The sequence below is a fragment of the Gavia stellata genome, chromosome 2, assembly GCF_030936135.1.
Source record: "Gavia stellata isolate bGavSte3 chromosome 2, bGavSte3.hap2, whole genome shotgun sequence".
NCBI classification, from domain to species: Eukaryota; Metazoa; Chordata; class Aves; order Gaviiformes; family Gaviidae; genus Gavia; species Gavia stellata.
This window is the reverse complement of record NC_082595.1, coordinates 79399434-79421467: the sequence shown is the minus strand read 5'-3', so window position 1 is coordinate 79421467 and position 22034 is coordinate 79399434. Positions and strand designations below refer to the sequence as shown.

Sequence of the window (22034 nt, the reverse complement as noted above, 5' to 3'; positions counted from 1 at the left end):
TTGAACAGCAGATACTCAGTATTTTTTTTTTTAATGGTAACATGCTGCAATTTGTAGGAGTCGAGTACTTGTGATTTAAGATGAAGGTTCTAAACCAGTGGAGAACGTCAGCAGAGGCAGGGTGAGCTCTGTGTGGGGTATGGAAAGTTTGCCAGTCGTGATAGCAGAGTTGACGGGAGGACGGCGGCAGCCATGCCTTGCCACTGCTGAAGAGCATGCTCAAGGAGAAGTGGGAGAGCTATTCATAGCGTTGGCAGCAATGACACCACGAGCAATAAACAAGAGTGTTCCACTTCAGTCAAGAATTCAAAAGCCTTTTCATGAACTTAATTAAGAAACTTTTCTGACAGCAGGGACATCCTAATTGTCTGTTGCATCCTCGAAGAAGGAAATCAAAGGAGCTCTGCTGAAATTCAGGATTTGCAAGCAATCAACTTTCCTACCTGCCAACATCTGAAAGCTAAAAATAGGAAGTAGAATGAAGAAGGGATTTCAGAATTGTTTCTAAGGAATTTCCCCTGACTGAAGACTTTGGGATTTAGGTAAGGGACATTAATAGGAGAAAATAAGGATACAATACTCAGAAGGATTTTGCTGCAATTAACGGATATTTTTGTTCGGTGAAAGTGCGATAAAGCTTAGTTTTTTAAATTCTACTATGATTCATGTTCAGGAAGGGTGGAGAAAATGGCATTAAGTTAGAATAGTGAGAGTCTTCTTTTATAAGGAGAGATAGCTGACTTTTTTTTTTTGTGACAAGAAGCTATTTTCTATGAATTTGAAAAGTTTTCAGTAGTACAAATCATCAAGGGAAAAACATACGCCTGAATGGCCAAGAGAATTAATTCTTTTTTTTTTTTTTCCTTAAGAAGCTGATTGCTCATGCTTAAGAAACTAAATGCTCATGTAGGATTCTTCATCTGTAAATCCTGGGTGTTGTAAAAATGCAAGCTGATTTTTGTACTTTTAAAAATTTCAAATGTACTTACTAAAAATTGCAGGAAAGATTTTAAGTAATTCTGTGTAGACACTACAAAGAAGAAAATAGGGCAATATTTTTAGTATTTTTCGGAGATGAAAAGACTAATGCAATACTTTGAAACTTTCATTTGCCTACATTCAACAGTATCCTATTAAGTTTAATATGGAGTATTTTCCAGGGATGGTGACACTTTACGTGGCTAATCTACCTGAGTAACATGTGATGATACAGCTCCAGTTGCCTTTACTCATCAGTATTGGTTTGTTAAAAACACAGACAGAAACTGTTTGGAATGACAAGCTATGAAGTATAGAGAATTGGTAAGGGGTGCTAAAGAAATGAGGAAAAAATCCAGAGCTGCAGGCAGTAAGAGGTTATTCAGGAAATGTGTTTTAGATGGAAGATACCCTAAGGAAGATACTGGCCCATTTTCAGATGGATATACTAGCACTGCTAGTTTGTACAAAAGGTGAGAACATTAGACAAATATTTCTGTTTGTACATGGAAAAAAATGGAGGAGTATACTTGCATCCTATGAGGACAAAGAAGTCGTTTCCAACTTTGATAGTAACCAAAGAAAACTTGAGACAATACCTGCTTTGGGTAAGTAATTAAAAATAAGTAGGCCTTAGTTATTTGTGCAAAAGAAAACTTCTGTCGTAGAGCTAGTATTCAAAAGGAGCACTTAGATGACCAAAGAGGCTGTTGGGCCATTGAGCCTGATGTTCATCCTAGGCATTTCATAGAATCATAGAATCAGAATGTCTTGAGTTGGAAGGGACCCATAAGGATCATCGAGTTCAACTCCCTATTTGTGATGCAGCATTCAGAAAACAGGAAAAACGGATAAAGGAAGGCTACAATTTTTAGGGCATTATGCTTTTAAAGCTTGTTGAAAGGTCACAAAAGATTCAGTCAAGAGCTACAATAATGTTTCAAATGCTGGAGAAACTACTTTGCAGTGGAGGATTTAGAGATCTCAATCTGTTTACTTTATCACACGAGAGATCAGGAGGTGACTTGATTATAAAATATAAACACTTTCATACACACAAAGTATCCACCACTAAAAGCTTTTTAATCTAGCAGTGAAAGGCAGAATAAGCACTGAGAGATGGGAGCTGAAGTGACTGTCCTTGGGAGCAGGGCATGCATTTTTAATGGTGAGGGTGATTCACCTAGGAGATGCTGATCTTCTCTCAGTATTCTCCGAACAAGACTTGCTTCTTATCTTAAAGCTAATGCATTATACACCTTCAGATCCCATCAACACAATGTTACACACTTCCTGAACTTCGGGACTTAGAGAATTTGGGTTTTCTTTTCTTCTTCTTGTCTTCCCCCCCCCCCACCCCCCCAAGGAGGGACAGAAGAGTTTGGGGCCATTTTCAAACCTGTTTACTAGAGTTAGAACTGAAGATTTTGATGTCAATTTGTTGCAGGGATGTAAATGGGCTCATACTGTACAACTCTTCCTAAGTCAGGAGCAGGATTCCTAAAGGAACTAATTGACATGTTTTATGGTGTAGTAAAGACAACTTGCCTTGAATTACTGCTTTAATATCTTTCATTGTACGTGCTGATAATATTTCCAATATAATGGTTGCAACCAGTCCACTGTTTCTCACTCATCAGTCGTGCATAACACCAATCATAACTCCCTGGTAGTCAACTAGGTACTGATACGAAGTGTGTAAAGCCATGCTTCCACACTCCTCCAGGCTAAAATAGTAATCTTTCCAGTCTCCAAACAGTGTAATGGTTTGGCTGAAGAATCTATATGAAACATGAAATTATGCCCCAGCTGACTTCACCTAGCAAAATGACATAAAATAGGATACCTAGTGGATTTTTGTTCAAATTTCTTATCTAGGGACACTATAATTTGAGTTCCTAACACTCTGCTTCCTTCCAGTCTTCCTCACATATATTTTGGTCTTCTAATGAGCTGCGACATAAATAAGTTACAGTAGCAATGGCAGTGAGCACAGGCAGATAATCTAGTACAAAAAAAATCTTCTACGTCTCAGTCCTCATCACTGAAGAAAAAAAACCTGTTTGTCCTGTGGTGTACCATATCGTAAGTCAAGTCCTCCTAAAGTGTAAGAGACAGTGTTTCACACTAGCACAATCCTAGCAAGATGTTTTCTGTCTGCTGTTTTTGGAAAATACAAATAATATTAGACATACCAGGATATTATTTTGATAATCTTGGCAATTTATTGAGAGGAAGAAAAGGTGAGAGTTGCTGCCACCCAGAGATGCTTACTCCTTGTCTGTTTTCAGGTGGGAAAAGTACCACCTTTCATCAAGCCAGCCAGATTTGTTGTGCGCCATCATTCAACATGAAAAATTTGTCTGGCAAATTGTACCTAATTTCCTACTTTATGGGAAGCTGGCAGATACGAGAACACATCAGTGGCATGGTTGGATGAGGTCAGTGTTCTGGGCCCAGCTCACCTCTTTGGCGTTCTGGCTTTAGACCAAGGCATGGTGCAATGCACAGATGGCTTGGTAGGTGATTTTCTTTGAAACATAGAAAGTCTCAGTATTTACACTGTTGGCCAGCTCCGGGAATTTTCCTGAAGCCTCCAGATTTTCAGTTCTACTTCAGAAATACACTGGTGGCTGTTCAGATTATAACTGATGGAAAGAAATTTTTAGTTGTTCCACTTGGGTGGACAGAGCTGATTGATTGATAGGAAATCATCATCTGTTTTTTAGGATCTCACTCTAGGTACCCATAGAGGTTCACTCTGCGTCATTCTGTTCAGCTTTTAGAGAATATTGTACAACATGCTGGATAAAAATGTCACTTAAGCGCTCTTGACACACAGCTTTGGATTTTACATCATGTATCCCAAGTAAAGGGAGTGAGTGCCTTTCAAAAAACATGGCACAGAACAAGAGTACAAAATAGTGGTCCTGTTCTACGACTGTTCTGTGTGGTTGTGAAAAATCTGTGAATTCAGCAGAAGGAGAAGTCAGTGATCATCAAAAGCACAAGAACTCTGCTTAGATTAGCAGAGACTGCTGGCTCAAGCAGTAAGAAATCCTGATGTAAAAGAATGATATTCTTCCTTTGCATCTAGCTCCATCTGGAAATCCATTTTTAAGTTAAGAAAATACTGAGCTATGGCAGGAATTAAATCCTTACTGCTTTTGGCTCTCTAAAGGGCTAGCCAAGGGGCATGAAATACCTTTTTCTGCTAGAGAATAGTTAGGAGACTAATGCTATGGTAAGATCCAAGTATTTTGGAACAAATACTGACTTGGTCACTTGAAAAATTATCAGTACTTTTTCTATGGACACAGCTACACTGGAGTGTCAGATTTGTACCTGAAGTCTTCCGTGGCACTGGACCAAATTTTCTGGAGGGCTGACCTTATTGCACGTGATGGCTCACCAGCCTGTGGACTACTGTGGCGATCAAAAATGATCAGGGAGCCTGAAGCTCTGTGAGTGCACGTTGCTTAATGGGCTGTTGTGAGAACCACTGTAGAATAGTAGAAAAATATTAACCAAGGAAAACCTTTGGAGAAACATCTCTCTGCCAAATTTATGGGTATTTCAGAGTAGCAGGCAGAATCATAAAACAGGTTAGTAGCCTTTGTGCAGTGTTTCCCAAAGGATACTCACTCCTGTTATTTAAGATATTATTGGTTTGAAACGAGCCCTAGGGGTTTTCTGTCAGGACTTAAATGGGAAATGGGTTGGCAGAAGCTTTTCTTCTCTTAAAATCATATATAAGACTAGTATGTCTCCTCAGGAGATAACCCCAGTGGGTCTGCTAGATGTGATTAACGAGCACGCGGTTACTGAAGCATCCCTCTTGGTGTCCGTCTGCTGTGTTGCCCGTATGACAATTTTCCCATATGCGTTGTTACAGGAATAAAATCCATATTTTGATATATTAGCAGTACTGAACTCTGTGGACTATGGGAATGTCTTTTTGGAAGAGTTTGGACATGAATAGTAAGCTTGGGAATTGATCAAACTGTTGATAGAAAACAGGAAGGAAAGGAGAAGAAAATGTGAAACTGGATGTCATGGTTTTCTATAGGCCTTGCTGTGGAGGTTTAGATCAAAGGAAAAATAGTTTATACTAATTTTGGGCTCATACGTTCTACTCTACAACTTCATCAGATAAGAGAGTTTTGCAGAAAAATTCTTTGTTAACACTGATTTAATTCTTAGCTTGTACAGTCTCAGTGAGCATCAAGAAGCAAGGATGCTCACCACAAAAGAGGATCAGTTTTTCTACTGAGAATAATTTCAAGCTCAAGACAATTTTCTTAAAACTGTTACGAACAGTGATATTTTTGGGAAAAAAATAGGTAATAAAAATGTAGAGAGCATGCTATGGGTTTTCTTTCACAAATGGTATTCTTGAGAACATTTAATTTCAATAGAAAGTACATTGAAAGAAGGAATTAAAATAAATCACAGATATAAAAAGCCTTGAAATTTTTAATTTTTCTGTGTGCCATGCTTAAAGCATAGAATAAAACCAGTTAATGTTCTCCTTTTCTAATTTTCTAATTCACTAAAATGCCATATGCTTTTCATTTGTGTTTACTTTGACATCCAGAAGAATGAAGAGAATTAAATAATGCTGGAGACAAGCTTAATCATTATCTTGTGTTCAAGCACTTTGATGGTATATTTAAAATAGATGTGTGAGCCTTTTTTGTTCCTTGTAATATGGATATTATAAAGAAAGGTGAACAGGATGATAAATTTGAGATGCTCTCAGTGAGGCTGTTAAATTATTTTTAGGTAGAAGACATACTGTACACACTGAGCCTCAGATGAATATAATTAATTTGAAACGTTATCACTGTTGTGCTTGCAGTCCTATTGTCATTTTTTTTCGGTTCTGCATCTTGCTGGCTCCTATCACACCCCTCACTGTGAGATCTTTTCCTGTTTTGCACGTGTCCTGTTTGTTACCACCATATGGTAGTTAGAATTTCGGTAGCTTTGCTCTGTTTACAGACCACTGTGCTTTGTCATATTTTTGCTGCTCACCCTGTATTGCCATCTGATACCTATCATCTGTTTAACACATTGGATGCCAAAAATACTCAGATTTATTTTTTTTTCAAATGCATGTGTGAGAAAGACTGTTTCAGAAAGCTGTTTTAATAAACATTGCTCCAAAGTAATTTCCTGTTATGTTGAACCAGTACCCACACCTTTCAACTTTCCAAACTTTTTAACAGGTGCAGGATGACTGAAGGGATATGCTGCAGCACTGGGGATTTTTTTTTTTTTTTTTTTGGCTTGTGTGCATTGCAGTGTTAGTAGCAGACCGTAATGTGTTTAAGCATCTTTTCCCACTGCATGATTGTAAAAAACCCAATATTCTGAGCGTATAGCAGGGTCTACTCTTACCCTGGTTGCTAATTGCAACTTTATTAGCATTGCACTAAGTAACTGTTTTTGAAACTGGTTTGAGAGATAAAATACATTACATTATGATTTGGAAGTGTTGGCATTAGTGATGGCTGATGCCATTTTAATCCAGCATTTCAATCATTCGTGATATTGACACCAAAAAAATCACTTCACCAACCGTCACGACGCAATTAAATTTTGGGGGCAGGGGAATAGATAGTATGAAAAATGATTGTATCACTGAATTAGAGGTAGAGGAGCGTGTGGCAGCATTTGGGGTATTAGACATGATGCATTTTTCATTAAGCAGTATTTTGAGATGCAAAAAACTTGACTTGCCAGGTATTCATAAGCTTAAATTTTAGAAGAGGTGCTCATAAGCCTCTGTTTCCTATGGCTTCTTGATGGGGACAAGAACAACAGCAATTCGCAGTTGTGTCCCCATAGCAAAGCCGTATAATTCTGGGGTCATCTTCTGCCAGCTTCCCTGGGCATTGCTGTGCATGGGATTTTCCAAACTGATTCAACAGCTTAAAAGTGCAAGGCCATACAGGACCAACTGACTATAAACAGTAGCTGATCTCTTAAGACTTTGGGTGTTCCTGTCTGATGGGCGTTGTTCTGCTCTCCACTGACTTGGATTGTCTCTGTTGTAGGTAGCTTGGTTGATCAGGACAAATTCTGCCCAGGTTACGTGGTTCATCCAGCTGAATTTAGCGATGCTACTAATTAATATTGTTCAGTTGGGCTTCTCCTTTATTTTCTCTCTCTCTCATGCACTGCTTCATTAATATAACTAGTGGTTAGTAGTTCTGTATTCAGAATAGGAGAGCTAAATACTGGTACCTGTGTTTGTGATTTTGTGTAGCTGCAAATTTGTGCCTTACTTTTAAAAACTCTCCCTTAAGATTTTAATTCATCTCTTTTTGCCCCTCTCCAATCCTTAAATTGAGCTTTTCTACTGTGAACACCGCCCCCCTGCCCTGCCCTCCCCTCCCCACCCACCCTGCCCTCCCCTTCAGGCTTCTTGCACTTTGGTTTACATGGCTTTCAGTTATTCTCCATGTTCTGGCTGGTTGGTTATGATGTGATGACCATCCCTAGAAAAAAAAATACCCGCGGTAACATATTATGTGATTCAATAAATTAATTCAATAAATTGAAGAGAACACCGTTTAATTCTCTTTTGCTTCTCTCTGAAAACAGATTAGGTTTTGTTTGTTCACAAAAAATATGATTTTGGTGAAGTTTAGCTTAAATAAATGATTTTTGTATTCCATAATAAAATGAAGCTGATGTTTTTGAAGAGAAAATAAATCAAGTTATTCTTTAGTCATTGAGTTAATGTATTTTAAGGGACATTTGCTGGCAGAGCCACTTCACAAAATAGTATTTTACAGGAGAAGTTTCCTATGGGGCTCAGAGACTACTGCTCCAAGGATCATTTTCTGCTTCTTTCAGTGAAGTAGTTGTGTTAAAGCAGTGTTATGCCATCACGAGCTGTCACAGGTCAGCTTATTCAGGAAACACGTTTTCTGTGTCTTTTATACAACATGTGGAAGAGAGTGTGGTGCTGAGTTAGATTTAGTAATATTTAAGTAAATGAGGAAAATGAAGACATCACTTAGTCAGGTGATAAGGAAAAACATGATCCAATGCCTGAAATATTCCACTTTTTGCAGCCTTTTATAAAACTAGAGATGGAAACTTCTTGCTTATTAGCTAGCAAAGCAACAATAAAGAAAAAAAGCTAAAACCCACCCAGGATTAGGTAGCACAGTTTTTGCACCTGTTTTTAAACTTGTTATTTTCTCTCGGTACTTCCAGTTATTCTTTCCCCACTTTTTTACAGTTGTTGGTTCAGTGGGACTCAGTATCAGCAACAGAAAATTCACGGAGTGATTTGGTACTTGTTCTCTGCATTAGAGGTCATTGCCTCCTCACCTGCTAATCAGTGCTTTTGATTCTTGAGGATGTTGAAGCACACTTATTTTACAAATGGTGTTGTTTCATGTTGCTCTGAGAAAACCCAGAGCTGTTGATTTGACTGGGGAAGACAGTAATTAGTTTCCCTCTGCATCTACATGAAACTTTCTTTAAGTAACTTTCCAGCAGTCTTTTTTAGAAGGTTTTCTAAAAGGAGCTTGTGCCTAACATATTTAGGGCTTGTTTTTTAAATAAGCAACCGTGTATGGAAACTACTTGTATCTGCAAATGCAGTAATGTAAAAGGACATGCCCTGTAATCTCACAAATGGTACTAGCATGGCTGGGTGTCTCTGGGATCTTTGCTTTCTGCCAAAGACCTGTAATAAAACAGTTAATCTGTTATGCTATATAAAGAAAACACAGAGAATGAAATCACTTCACTGAAAGAAAAAAGGCAAATTAACCTTAGTTAATTGCCTTTAACATTTTTATCATTCTTCTCTTGGTGTCAGAGTAAGCCCTGATTTCATAATTTTAAGTAAGCCTTGCATAAAACTTACTTAATTTTTTTAATGTATCATTTCATTTATTGGATGAATAGATGTTTGTCTCTAAAACAGCTGGGAAAAGCAGAGGGGACTCTTGATCTCACTTCCCAGTTGAGCAGGGGCTAAATTGTAAGGGTGTTGTGAATTGCAGAGATGCTGGAAGATGGTCTCCCTGCTTGATAATGCTGGCAGGCAGCAGGTAGGAGAAAATTTCTCAGGTCCCTTTTTACAGTGGATCTTATGGAAACTGTTGATCTGACAAATTTTAGAGAACTGAAATTCACTTTTAAAACAACCTCTGTGGCAGATCTTGTTATTTTGATTTTCAGTAATAAAAGCCTTTTTTCCAAGAGGCACATATCCCCATTAAAGTCACATACAAAAAATATTAAGTTTGCATCTTGAAAAATGCTAGGACTTTATTTCTTAAAATGCTTGGTTTTGACAGTGCAGTTGCAAGAGCATCTCAGGCTAGCACTTCTGCGGCAGTAAATGGTTTTATCACCCTCTTCCTCAGTTTCTGATTCTGCTGCTTCTCTTTTTTTAATCCATAAGCATTAATACAACTGTGTGGGCTCAGATTTTTTTTCCTTCGTTCGTGTCTAACCCCATTCAGTTTCCTGGACTGGTTCACTGTGTGGTTACATGGGTATTGCTGTCCCTCGGTCATTGTGGCTGGGTTTTTTTGCAACAGGTGTTGCGTGAATGCTGCAAGTAAAATAATATATGAATTTACTTCTGCAGTTTTGATGCATAAGTAGTTAGCTGAATATGTTTATAGGTCCTGTGTTCATTAGGTAGATAGTGCTTGGCCCTGAATGCTTGTTTTAACGATTCAGTGAGAGAGAGACTGTAACATATTTCCATAACTTTTTAAGTGGTTGCATTTGGTAAAATTCAGGCTGCTAACGGCATTACATGTATGAACTCATGAAACTTTTTGAACTCCATCACTTGAAGCTGGTGAGAACTCTTCAGAGCAAACCAGCTGCTCTCCTGCTTCACCGTCTGTGTTAGGAGAGCTTGAGTGGTGAAGAAATTAAACGGGAAAGTGAAGCAGAGCTGTGATGGTTACGTGAGATGACCGATATTGGTGAGGTTGTCCACAGAGGTGAGAGGTGTATAAAAATGCCTATACTGGTTAAGACCAAAGGGTAAGGCTTTGACACATTATGGGGTGTTCTCACCACTGTTCTACTGACTCTGGCCAAACTGTCCATGTACAGCATTGGGAAGAGGAAACCTGACAGAGAAGATTCTGGTGACTTTGGGCCCTCCAACATCCTATCATGTCTCTGGACAGAATACTATTTGAGTAGTCTGCTGACTCTGTGAAGGTCTTCAAGGTGCTCTGCTTGGTGGCCCCTGCGATTAACTGGTTTTATAGTTGATGCTTTTTCTCTTATCCTCCCTCTACCTCTCTCTCTTTTTTCTTTCTTTCTTTTTTTTTTTTTAAATTCTTTGACTCCCACGATTGTTTTCCCAGTTTTGTGGTGGTGTTGAAAGTGTTTAACTCCACCCCCCTTCCTAGGTCACGTTAGGGCTGGAGAACCAACAGTGGTCTATTGGGGCTGCTCGGGGAAGTGTAAAGTATAAGGCAAGTGGGTAGATATGTCTCCTTTCTGCATGATACCACTTAATGTACCTTATGTTATGACTTGTTCTAGTAAAGCACTGAATTGACTGCATTAGGGCACAGGAGTCTGCTTGCCTGGGAAGCTGGCGGTAGTGGGATGAGAGAGGAGTCTAACCCGTGGGACTGATGATGAGTAAGTGACGTTCAAACAATAGCTGGAAGGGCAGATGCTGTAGTTAAAATAGGATGGTAAAAGAAGTAGAAGGGTTGAACATTTAGCAAATATGGTGTGGTTTCTGCAGTGCGGTACTGAGTGAGTTGCTGCCCTAAGGCACAGAGGCAGTGTGAATGTTAGAAGCATGCTGGACTCTCTTCCAGGAGACCAAAGGTGATGCGTGTTGTACCACAACTTGTCATTTCCTTGTTTTCAAAACAGAAAGTTTTGTTGAATTTGATGTTCAGATGTGAGTGCAGAAACCATTGAGGACTATGGTTGTTGCCTGCAGTTTTAAAAACAGCTGTTTCCAATGGGCTTAGGGACAAATGTTTATGAATATTATTTCGTTGTGGAACTACGTGCAAGGTCACTCACCTGTTGAGATTTCATATTATATTAAGCCTTGTGTCACCGAATTTGGGCAGTATAATTATTTGTGGTCAGTGTAATTATTTGTAGTCAGTGTCATTACAAATTTTACTTGGATAATACTAAAAATTGTTAGATTAGTGGAGATACATCCTTTTCTTGTCCATGGTAGGTAGGGGAGTGGGTAGCTCCTTGCCACCATTTCCCATTCACCATCCTATTTGTATTCTTTTAACTCATTAATATTTTCAAAGTCATTAATACTGTTTTGCTTGTATTTTTATTACCGGCTTACTTGAGGGGCTTTATGTGAGACCTGGTGTCATGGCTGGTCTAAAATGCTGGACTTTCATTGCTGTGACCTCTTCTGACAAGACTCATTCTCTAAGGCAGCCAGATGGAGTCTTTTCCACCTTGGTGTAATCTCCATCACTTACAGTTCCCTCTCCACCTTGGAGGGATGGATCATATCTTTCATCTGTTTTTCTTGTATTCTGGATTTGTGTTGCCCTTTCAGTTTTTCCATGCTTGTGCTGTGACCTAGAGGTCTTCCTCCTTGTTTTTGTGCAAGCCAGCTGGGACATAATGAATAAGGCTCATGCCCTGCCCTAGGAGAACGTGTTTCCAGATCCCAGCTCACAACAGCAATTGGGTGGAAGGGCTTATACCTCCTTAAAAAGGCCAAGGAAGGGGGTACAGAGGTTCCCGAAAGTGCAAGGGCTCTAGGTCCTGAGATGCAGTTGGGACGCAGCAGTACTGGATGGAAAGGGTGTTGTCTCCCTCCTCTCCCAGTCTTGTTTCAATTTTTTGGCCTGTTAAAACCTTCAAATTCCAAATAATTATTCACTGTTGAAACATAACAATTTTCACTCCAGAAAACCCATGAAACCCTTCCTAATGCTACTGAAATGCTTTTAATGAAAAATAAGACTTTAACTTTTGGAACATAAGCTTTTCTGCACACAGTTACCATAAAGTGCAGGAGCTGTACTCTTACTTAAGGTAGTGGAAATAGTCACGTGAAGAGAATGGAACATCTTTTTAGCAATTGTCGGTTTTCATATTTTTATGAACTCAGAATAAAAAAAAAAAAAAGAAAAAAAAAGTCAATTTAAATTATTTGCATTTTTCATAAAAGCCATGACATAAGAATGTATGTTTTTAAACAAAGAAGGGATAATAATTAATTATTTTTTCCACAGAAGGCATTGATTCCTTCAGCACTAAATATATCTCAGTGTGTAAGTGCTTTTCAGTACAAGGCATGCACAGTTTCTTTCTGAATTCCTCAGCTCTGCCTTTTTTAGTACTGTTATGCGTTGTTTGCTTAGTTGTCTGGTTTCTTTTTTATACCTCAGAAAGGGTAACGGTCATTTGGGAGGAACTGTGGGAAGCTGGAATGTAAATTCCTTATTGTAGATATTGCACATTTCTGACTCACAGTTCTTCAGTTGTGTAAGAAGGAAGTCTGCTTGTGGGCTGTGGTTATTTAAAAAAAAACAAATATAAGTATAGAAAAATGAAGTTTTCCAGTAACCTACATTAGGAAACTTCCAGGAAGCTGAAAAATGACATTTTATGCAAGTTATTTCATGAGCTCGTTTATATGCTTGCAGAAAACCTGCCCTTAGTAAAATGTTAGCTTGCAAATTACTGTAATTCCTGGATGGGGCCAGTCTTTTTTCAGTGGTGCCCAGTGACAGGACAAGAGGTAATGGGCACAAACTTGGTCATAGGAAGTTCCATCTAAACATGAGGAGGAACTTCTTTCCTTTGAGGGTGGCAGAGCACTGGGACAGGCTGCCCAGAGAGGTTGTGGAGTCTCCTTCTCTGGAGATATTCAAAGCTCACCTCATATTCAAAGCTCCTGTGCAACCTGCTCTAGGTGAACCTGCTGTGGCGGGGGGGTTGGACTAGATGATCTCCAGAGGTCCCTTCCAACTCCTGTCATTCTGTGATTCTGTGAAAAGGCACCAAGTAAGAGCCCTGTGAATAAAGCCACAGTCCATGCCGCTTTGCTGATGTGCCTCTGCTCTGCTCTGACATGATGAGGAAGGAGACTTTCTAACCAAGGTGTGGGACTTTTCTGCCTCAGCCTGTACAGTCTTGTTAGGATGCTGCCAGGTAGTACGCACTTGATAAGAGATTATATGAGGGAATTGGAATTAACATAACTTGTATAGAGGGCAAAAGTATCTGTTACATGTGAACAACTTTTAATTCCAGTGGTGGTGGCCAGATCTAAACTCCCATGTGAGGTCTATAAGTGAAACCTTCATCTTGGCCAAGTCTGAACTTTATCATGAGTCTCATGATGAAATGCTTCATGGTTGTGCATGTGTCATGGGCAGCAGGTGAAGACCAAGTTGAGACAATAATACAGTTGATACATAGTTGTGTGTTGAACGAACAGGGGAGAATGAAGAAACCTTCAGGCCAGGTAAAATCTGAGATTTTGAGGAATATTTGTTGTTTTTATTATAGGATATAGAACATGCTATAATATATGTCATATATAACTGTGATATATTTATTAAAAAAGTGTGTAGGAGGGAGAGACGAGACCTCCAGGAAATGTGAATAGGGAAAGGTCAAATAAGTGGTAAGTAAAGTCACAGAAAAGTGAGAAGTTGGACAGCAGGAAACACCAAAGGGTCTAGAAACAGCCAGTTTGTGAAGGAGAAAATCCAACACCCTCAAGATATGGAAGCCGTTAACTCTTCCATTTGCAGTCCTTTGATTAATGTTTGTATTACTCTTATACAAACATGGCCTTTTTTTGCTCTAAAGATTAGTTGATTAATTAGGTTCCTACCTGTTTCACAACTTACACAGATCCATGTCTTGCTTGCCTTTGGCCAGTGTTTTTTATAGTCAAGTACTATACTCCACTCTTAAAATGGCAGTTCACACTGAATAAAAAAGTACAGCAATAGCAATAATAAAGGAATATTAACATAACATCCAAATTCACTCAGAAGTACAGTATCTTGCAGTGTGAGTACATTCAGCAGTTATCTGAACTTCCAAAACAACCAAACCAGGTATCATCCGTGCTAAAAAGCAGCACACCCCAAACATTCAAAAATACCCTGTACTTCAAATATGCTAACACATTAACATTGCTATGTCAAGCACTCGGGAGCTGGAGGAGGTAGATATGTTTGTCTAATATTCAACCTTAATTTGTCCTACTTGTGCAGAGGGTATAAATTTTAATAACAGATTTATATGTGATGTGATGATGCATGAAGTAACCAGCAAATATATCTAGATTTCTTCACTAAACTTCAGCTGTTCTTCTAGTCAACACATGCTAGATTCCCCGTAAGCTCCCTATTTCCCTTTATGCAGACAAAACTATCCATAGCATCTTGCTAAGGTTGCCTGTCTTGGCTTTGTTGTTTAAAGAGTGTATTCCCCAAACCCATCACAAGTTGACAGCTTTTCCCAGCTAAGATGCTAGTGGGGCTGAGGCAAAAGCTAGGTGCCGTGCTGCTCCCTCTGGGAACATCTGTGTGAGGCGAGTACCCGCAGCTCTGGCAGAGCAGTGAGGCACCTGGTGAGACCCAGCTACTTCCAGCTTTATGGAGCTGCTGAAAGTGGTTTTCAGATCACAACGTAGCTGCTTAAAGTTTGTCTACAGGTTCTTAGATCTAGCCATTGCCTTCATGGGCATATTAAATATGAGAAGGGCTAGAAGCCTTGCTGTTTTGTCCAAATATGTTACCCTACCAGCATGTTAATGAAGTATTAGTCTTTTGTACATCTCCTACAGCAGAAGAAAATGCGTGAAAACAAATCTGAGTTTTCATTCTTGAACTATTTTTTTTTTATTTGCCATAAAGAAGAATGCTAAGAGCAGAACTTGGTTAAAGTCCCACTGATTTAATGAAATAAAAAAAGACTGTGCTCTGTGTGATGATGTGTTTGCGTGGCATGGGTGAACAGGGCAAAGTACTGCATTTTACTAAGAGCTTTTTTCGTATATGCAATAACCATTGGTGAATAGTTACTTAATGCTATGTCACTTAGAAGATGGCACTTCTACCAACCTGAACCCATGACAGGGCATAATATTTTTATAATGTTAAATCAGGTGTTAAAGATTCCAAGGTTGAATAATTTGAGTTGAACTGGGAGAGTGACAATGCAATCTGTAGCGCCATCTGCTGGATTTTTAAGTAAGTAAAAAAATTTAGTTTCGTACTACATTTAAAAATCATTTAAAATGTAACTGTGCATAAAGGTGACACAAATCTTTGGCATTTTTAGAAAATCTGTGTAGACAGAGCATACATATGTAAGTGCATAATTGTTTAACTTTTTAATCTGTATATCTGCAAATATTTCAGATAGGTGTACGCTATAGGAATTTAAAAGTAAACCAGCAAAAAAGCAGTAACATAGTCTGTTAATCAAAAAATTACATTCTTGGATCGTAATTGCAGTATCTGCTTTGTGGAGATTATTGCAGCAGTATAAATACACATCTTTGGCCAGTTCAAAAAAACCCAACAATATAAATGATAACTTCTGTGTGGTTTGATATGCCACTTTCTGATCAGTCAGTATTACAAATTACCTCAGTGGCCATTGTCTGTCCTATTAATGATATCAGTGAGCTGTTCGAAAAGTTTGAGGTGTGTGAGATGCTTATATCCTCCAAGGCTTACAGTTTTTAATACGTACATGAAGACATGAGTAAAGCTTTACAGAATTGCCTATCAGTAATTTTTTTTACTAGTTTACACTGTCAGTGTAAAATATTACATATTCAAATGAAAATGTGGTACATGTATGACACGCAGCTAAAGCATTTTTTTGTGAAATGCCTTTGAAGAAAAAGGGTAGAGGAACCCACCATCTTTTCTTGGGAAAAAAACCTAGAAACCTCAATATATGTTGTACTGTCCTACTGTAAAAGTGAACGGGTTAAGTCTTTTCAGTGTATGCAGGAAAACTGCGTATTGGTTCTTGTCTTGCACAACCAGTGGTGGTGCCAGCCTCTCATGTACATGTGGTACAGTACTGAGGCAGACACTTAAAAAGTCCAGAAACGGAGCCATAGCCATGGTGCTATGATGTGCCTCTCCAAACAGCTCAGTCTCGTCCTGAATTTTAGCAATAGAAGATATTTTTTTTAGTCATATGAGATCTGATGTGCCCAAAGATTCATCCATTGTACGATTGTTTTTTGATCATCACATACATACATGCCACCTGTGTGAGCATGAAATACCAGATCGATTTCTCTGTGCTATGTTCTCAAATGCATTGTTGCATTTGTAGATATTTTTCTTACTGTTTCTCCATTAAGAGGAGAATAGTTTTAATCCTATGTGTGGAGAGGTCTTTCCTGCCTGGTAAATAAGTTTGCTACATGATAAAAGGTGGAGCAGTACTGAAGCCTTGGGCCATCAGGTGATGTTGTTGGTGATCTAAACAGTTCCAAAGATACAAACACTTCTGTATTTCACAGAATCACTATGGTTGGAAAAGACCTGTAAGATCATCAAGTCCAACCATCAACGAACACCACCATGCCCATTAAACCATGTCCCACAATGCCTCGTCCACACGTTTCTTGAACACCTCCAGGGAGGGTAATTCCACCACTTCCCTGGGCAGCTTATTTCAGTGTTTCACCACTCTCTCAGTAAAGAAATTTTTCCTAATATCCAGCCTGCACCTCCCCTGGCAAAACTTGAGGACATTTCCTCTTGTTCTGTCACTCGTCACTTGGGAGAAGAGACCAACACCCACCTCTCTGCAACCCCTTTCAGGTAGTTGTAGAGAGCGATGAGGTCTCCCCTCAGTCTCCTCTTCTCCACACTGAACAACCCCAGCTCCCTCAGCCGCTCCTCATAAGACTTGTGCTCCAGACCCCTCACCAGCTTTGTTGCCCTTCTCTGGACACGCTCCAGCACCTCCATCTCCTTCTTGTAGTGAGGGGCCCAAAACTGAACACAGGATTCGAGGTGCGGCCTCACCAGCACCGAGTACAGGGGCACAATCACCTCCCTACTCCTGCTGGCCACACTACTACTGATACAGGCCAGGATGCCATTGGCCTTCTTGGCCACCTGGGCACACTGCTGGCTCATCTTCAGCCAGCTGTCAATCAACACCCCCAGGTCCTTTTCTGCGGGGGAGCTTTCCAGCCACTCGTCCCCAAGCCTGTAGCGTTGCATGGGGTTGTTGTGACCCAAGTGCAGGACTCGGCACTTGGCCTTGTTGAACCTCATACAATTGGCCTCAGCCCATCGATCCAGCCTGTCCAGATCCCTCTGCAGAGCCTTCCTACCCTCCAGCAGATCAACACTCCCTCCCAAATTGGTGTTATCTGCACACTTACTGAGGGAGCACTCAATCCCCTCATCCAGATTGTCGATAAATACATTAAACAAGACCGGCCCCAAAACTGAGCCCTGGGGGACTCCGCTTGTGACCGGCCGCCAACTGGATTTCACTCCATTCACCACAACTCTCTGGGCTCGGCCATCCAGCCAGTTTTTTATCCAGCGAAGAGTGCACCTGTCTGAGCCACGATCTGCCAGCTTCTCCAGGAGAATACTATGGGAGACAGTGTGGAAGGCTTTACTAAAGTCCAGGCAGATAACATCCACAGCCTTCCCCTCATCCCCTCGGCGGGTCACCTGGTCATAGAAGGAGATCAGGTTGGTCAAGCAGGACCTGCCTTTCATGAACCCGTGCTGGCTGAGCCTGATCCCTTGGTTGTCCTGCACGTGCCCTGTGAGCACCCTCAAGATGAACCAACCTCTCCATAATATTCCCTGGCACCAAGGTCAGGCTGACAGGCCTGTAGTTCCCCGGATCCTCCTTCCGGCCCTTCTTGTAGATGGGCGTCCCGTTGGCAAGCCTCCAGTCATCCGGTACCTCCCCTGTTAACCAGGACTGTTGATAAATGATGGAGAGTGGCTTGGCAAGCTCTTCTGCCAGCTCCCTCAGCGAAGGATGAAGTTTCACACATAAATGTTACAAAAAAGTGCTCTTGGAGGTACCCAAAGTTCTATTACATTGAGACAGTATGTTAAAGAAGGTAGATCCGTTAAGCAAGAAATAAAGCTAGAATGGTACAGAACAAAAATTAAGGGACTTGTAGTTCAGCAATATTAAAATGTAAGTATGTGAATATTAAACATATTAATGATACAGCATTAACTATTTAAAATATGTAAATATGTAAACTTATGAGAATTTTAATGTTTTCTTATATCTACACCTGGAGGGATGTTTTTCTAACGAATTCAACTTTTGTATCTAAGAGTTCATGCTTATTTTCTTATGCAACAGCTGCTGGTAGATTTTCTTGATTAAAGGATCAAATCTTAAGGAACAGATAAAAACATTTTCTTTTGGGTGGGATCAAAAATTTCTGATTTCAAGTCAAAGGACATTTAAACTGAGTAACAATAATGGTCATTAACTTTTATGTACTGTCTGCTAAAGTCACCACCACAAAAAAAAACCCCACAACCAACCAACCAACCAAGAACAAAAAGCTTTTACAAAAGAGTATTACTAGAAGATATTTTTTGCACTTAAGAATTTTTTTTTCTATTGTAAAGTGTATGTTCAATGAAATCTGTTGAAGATAACCAATTTCAAACATAAATACTGATTTTTAATAAGAATATTTGGTAGATTTTTTCCTGGTCAATGTTTTAAAACTAAATACTGAATTTTACTGTGTTACTGTATTATTACAGAATGCATCTGGAAGGTGATTTTAACAATTATTTATTAATAGGTAGTATAAAATCTGAGTGAATTATATTTCATAGTTGTGTCCTGATGTGCATGGAGACTGTAAGAAGAGTACACTTGCAGTGCATTGCTCCCCCTGGCCATCTTCTGCCTCTCGTATTTCTCACTTTTGAAGGAAAATTTCTACGAAACTTCTTCAGTCTGACATATATGTTCAGTGTTAAGTCCTGGAACAGCTTCCTCTATTTTTTGTTCTAATATTTGTTTTATTTTTTTCCCTTCATCTTTGTAGGCTGTGTGGGTGAGGAAACCTCTCCTTTTTGGCTGTGCCTTTGACATCAGTAGTAGAACTAGATGAATTTTGGGGTGCATGATGAAAAACGGTGTGGATATATGCATATATTGTTCTTACATAGTAGCCTGGTTGTTCGTCCTGTGAGAGGGAATTGAATTGATAACTGTCTCAAGGGTCCCGCGGGTCATTATATCATATGCTGTTATTAAGTCTTAAGTCAAGCACCTTTAGGTGCTTGTCTACATTAAGGAATCTTTAATAGACTTAAATTTTCCTTGCATCTGATGAAAATGTGCTCTATAGCCTAGAAGTTAAGGAGCAAACTTGAAAAATATCCATCTGTATTTTAGTTCTTGCTCCAGAGAATACTTGATATAGTTTTGTATAAGACAAATACTACTTCTGTATAAAGCAAAACTGTTAAGAGGGATTTGCTGCCGTTGTTACAGAATAGCAAGAGATACAGAAATCCTGTCATTCCTCAAAAAGGTGGGAAAGATTGTTCAAACCTTGCAAAAGGAGTAATTGAACGAGACCTGCCATGGGCTGGGTAAGATTCTTTCAGCTCTGGGAATTCTGCAACCGTTTTCTTCAGTTCCATTCCTGCTGTGGATAAAATGTGAGGACTTTGCCAGTAATGCAGAGTATGACATGCAAGATAAGCGCTTGGTTTTGAACCCCTTGTGGTAAAAAGGCCGGACTTACACTGATGCAGAACATAAGGAAACTGTAAATAAGTGCTACATAGTTATAAACAAATGAAATCTCCTCTCACTTAAGTTTTACTTAGTTGCTAGTACGTTCATCTACCTCTTGGTGCACACATTGTATTAATAACTTCATAGCTTCGTACGAGATCAAAAAATTCAGATGTAGACTGTCTAATTGGAAAAGAGCAGGAAGAGGTGCAGTGCTTGCTGTTATCTTCCCTTTCCACGTTAGTAAAGAGCCAGAGCTTTAAGTCTTGCTGTAGTGGAGGAGAACTGAATTTAGTTTCCACTGTTCCATTTTTTTAGTAGAATATTTGATGTAATAAGACATTTACCTACAGACCTCTCCATTACTTAATGGCGTTCTTTAAGCTGGTTATTTTATTAATTCCTGAATGTCTTCTGTTTTTTTTATGCATTATAAGTGAGCAGCTGTGTAAGATAATTTAAATCATATGTGTGATCCAATAATGTGGCCAAAAGTATTATGTTTCTCCAGTATTTTGCCTAATTCTTTTGACCCACTTTTCTCATCTTACTCAATGCTGCAAAGGATTTTAAGCAGTTTAGTAAACAATAAAACAAAAAAAACCCCTTTGCTACTTCTGCCAAGTTTTTTATTAGCATAAAGCATTAAGTGTAATGCATCATGTTTGCAGTGAGGTAAAACAGATTATTTGGCTTCTTAGCCTTTGCTATGTGCCCGTATGAAATCACTGTTTTTAGTGTGGGAGTTGGTTGATTTACGTAGTTACAAGCAGTAATGTGTCCAAATGGAATATGTGTATTTTACCACGATTCCTGTTAGATAAGCTGAATTATCATTTTCTAGGCTTGAATATCATCTTAAAGTAAAAATATTCACTTCACTAAACAGTATTCCATACAAATAACACTGATTACTTGTATCTTAAAAGTCAAAACAAGTTCACCACACACTCACAAAAAAATTCCCACAGAAACATGGAATTGTCTCACTAGAAATACATTCATTACATGGTGTGAGTCTCAGTGCTAATTAAGTGATTAGGTAGCTCAGAGCAGGTGGAGATGAAGGATATCATCAAGACCTCTATAGACAATATACCTACTGTTACCATTTATTAAACTCAAGATTCCCTGTTTCTATTAATAATCTATTTATCTGTTCATGATTTTTTTAATGCTATCCATGGAGGTGTAGATTTGAAGCAACATCTGAAAATGCGGGTGAAGAGCCTGTAGGTTCCATGTAGAATGGTGAAAAGACTGAGTTGTTAAATATGCCCTGCTGGGCTCTCCCATGTAGGCTGTCCAAATTCTTTGCTCAAGCTCATGAAAATAAAGGTCAGAAGTTGCAGTGCTGTCCTCGTCCACCTACAAAAGTTTTTCTTTCTTGTATGATTGGATGAATACTAGGATAGTTAACAGAGTTGAAATATCCTTTTAATTAAGCTTCAGAGTGGGGTTTCACATGACAGCTGAGCTCATTGCTACAAAAACTGTGATCCTGCTGTCCACCAGTCCTTTTCATTTTTGACTTCAGGAGCTCATGTCCTACCTTCCTCCCAGGTCTCCAATGCCCTGCTTAGAGCAGAGTGATTCAGGAAGCAAAATGATGGGGAATTTTTTTTTTTTTTTTTTGGTAGGGTAATTAATTTTCTGTTGATTCAGGTCCATGGGTTAGCTCACTGAGGAGGACCTGGTGAACGTCAAAATCAGTGCCTAAAGAGCTGTAATTGCTTGCAGCCAGGAGCAGGAGAGGAGCTGGTTTGCCTCTTTTGGAAGTGCCTGGACCTTTAGCTGGTTCCCCTCTGAAACTTCATCCTTGCCAGCAAAATCTCATAGAAACCAACAGGAGAACATAATTTTCCTCAGAGATAATATCATAATGATAAGAAAGATTTAATCACTAAATATTTAATTGTTATTATTCCTGACTTATAGAAGAGGAAGTAAAAGCTAGAGGGCTGAGTTACCTTCCCTGAGCTCGTGATTAGAAGCTGTGTCTTTTAGATAGCAGGACATTTAGCCAGTTGGTGGGCATAGTGTCAGGCTATTCGTTATTTGGGGCAGCTGGAGGAGAAGTGCTACTTCTTTGAACACCAGTCTTCATCTTAGGAATCTATATACCTGCTAATACTCCTACAGCTAAGCTGGAAGAAATGTCTAATGAGGGACAGCAAACCTTATGTAGTCTCTCATACTTAACAAGAAAGAATACTGCAGGTTGTTAATATATAGATTTGACATAGAAAATTGTTCTCAAATTCCTGTAGGGCCAGTGTGATTGTAAA

The 22034-nt window shown here is 39.3% G+C and overlaps 1 protein-coding gene across 4 annotated transcripts in view; it reads left to right on the top strand.

Moving 5' to 3' along the window:
• Nucleotides 1-22034, top strand: part of RIMS1 (regulating synaptic membrane exocytosis 1) — a 337498-nt gene that overhangs the window by 97027 nt on the left and 218437 nt on the right. The window lies entirely within an intron of this gene.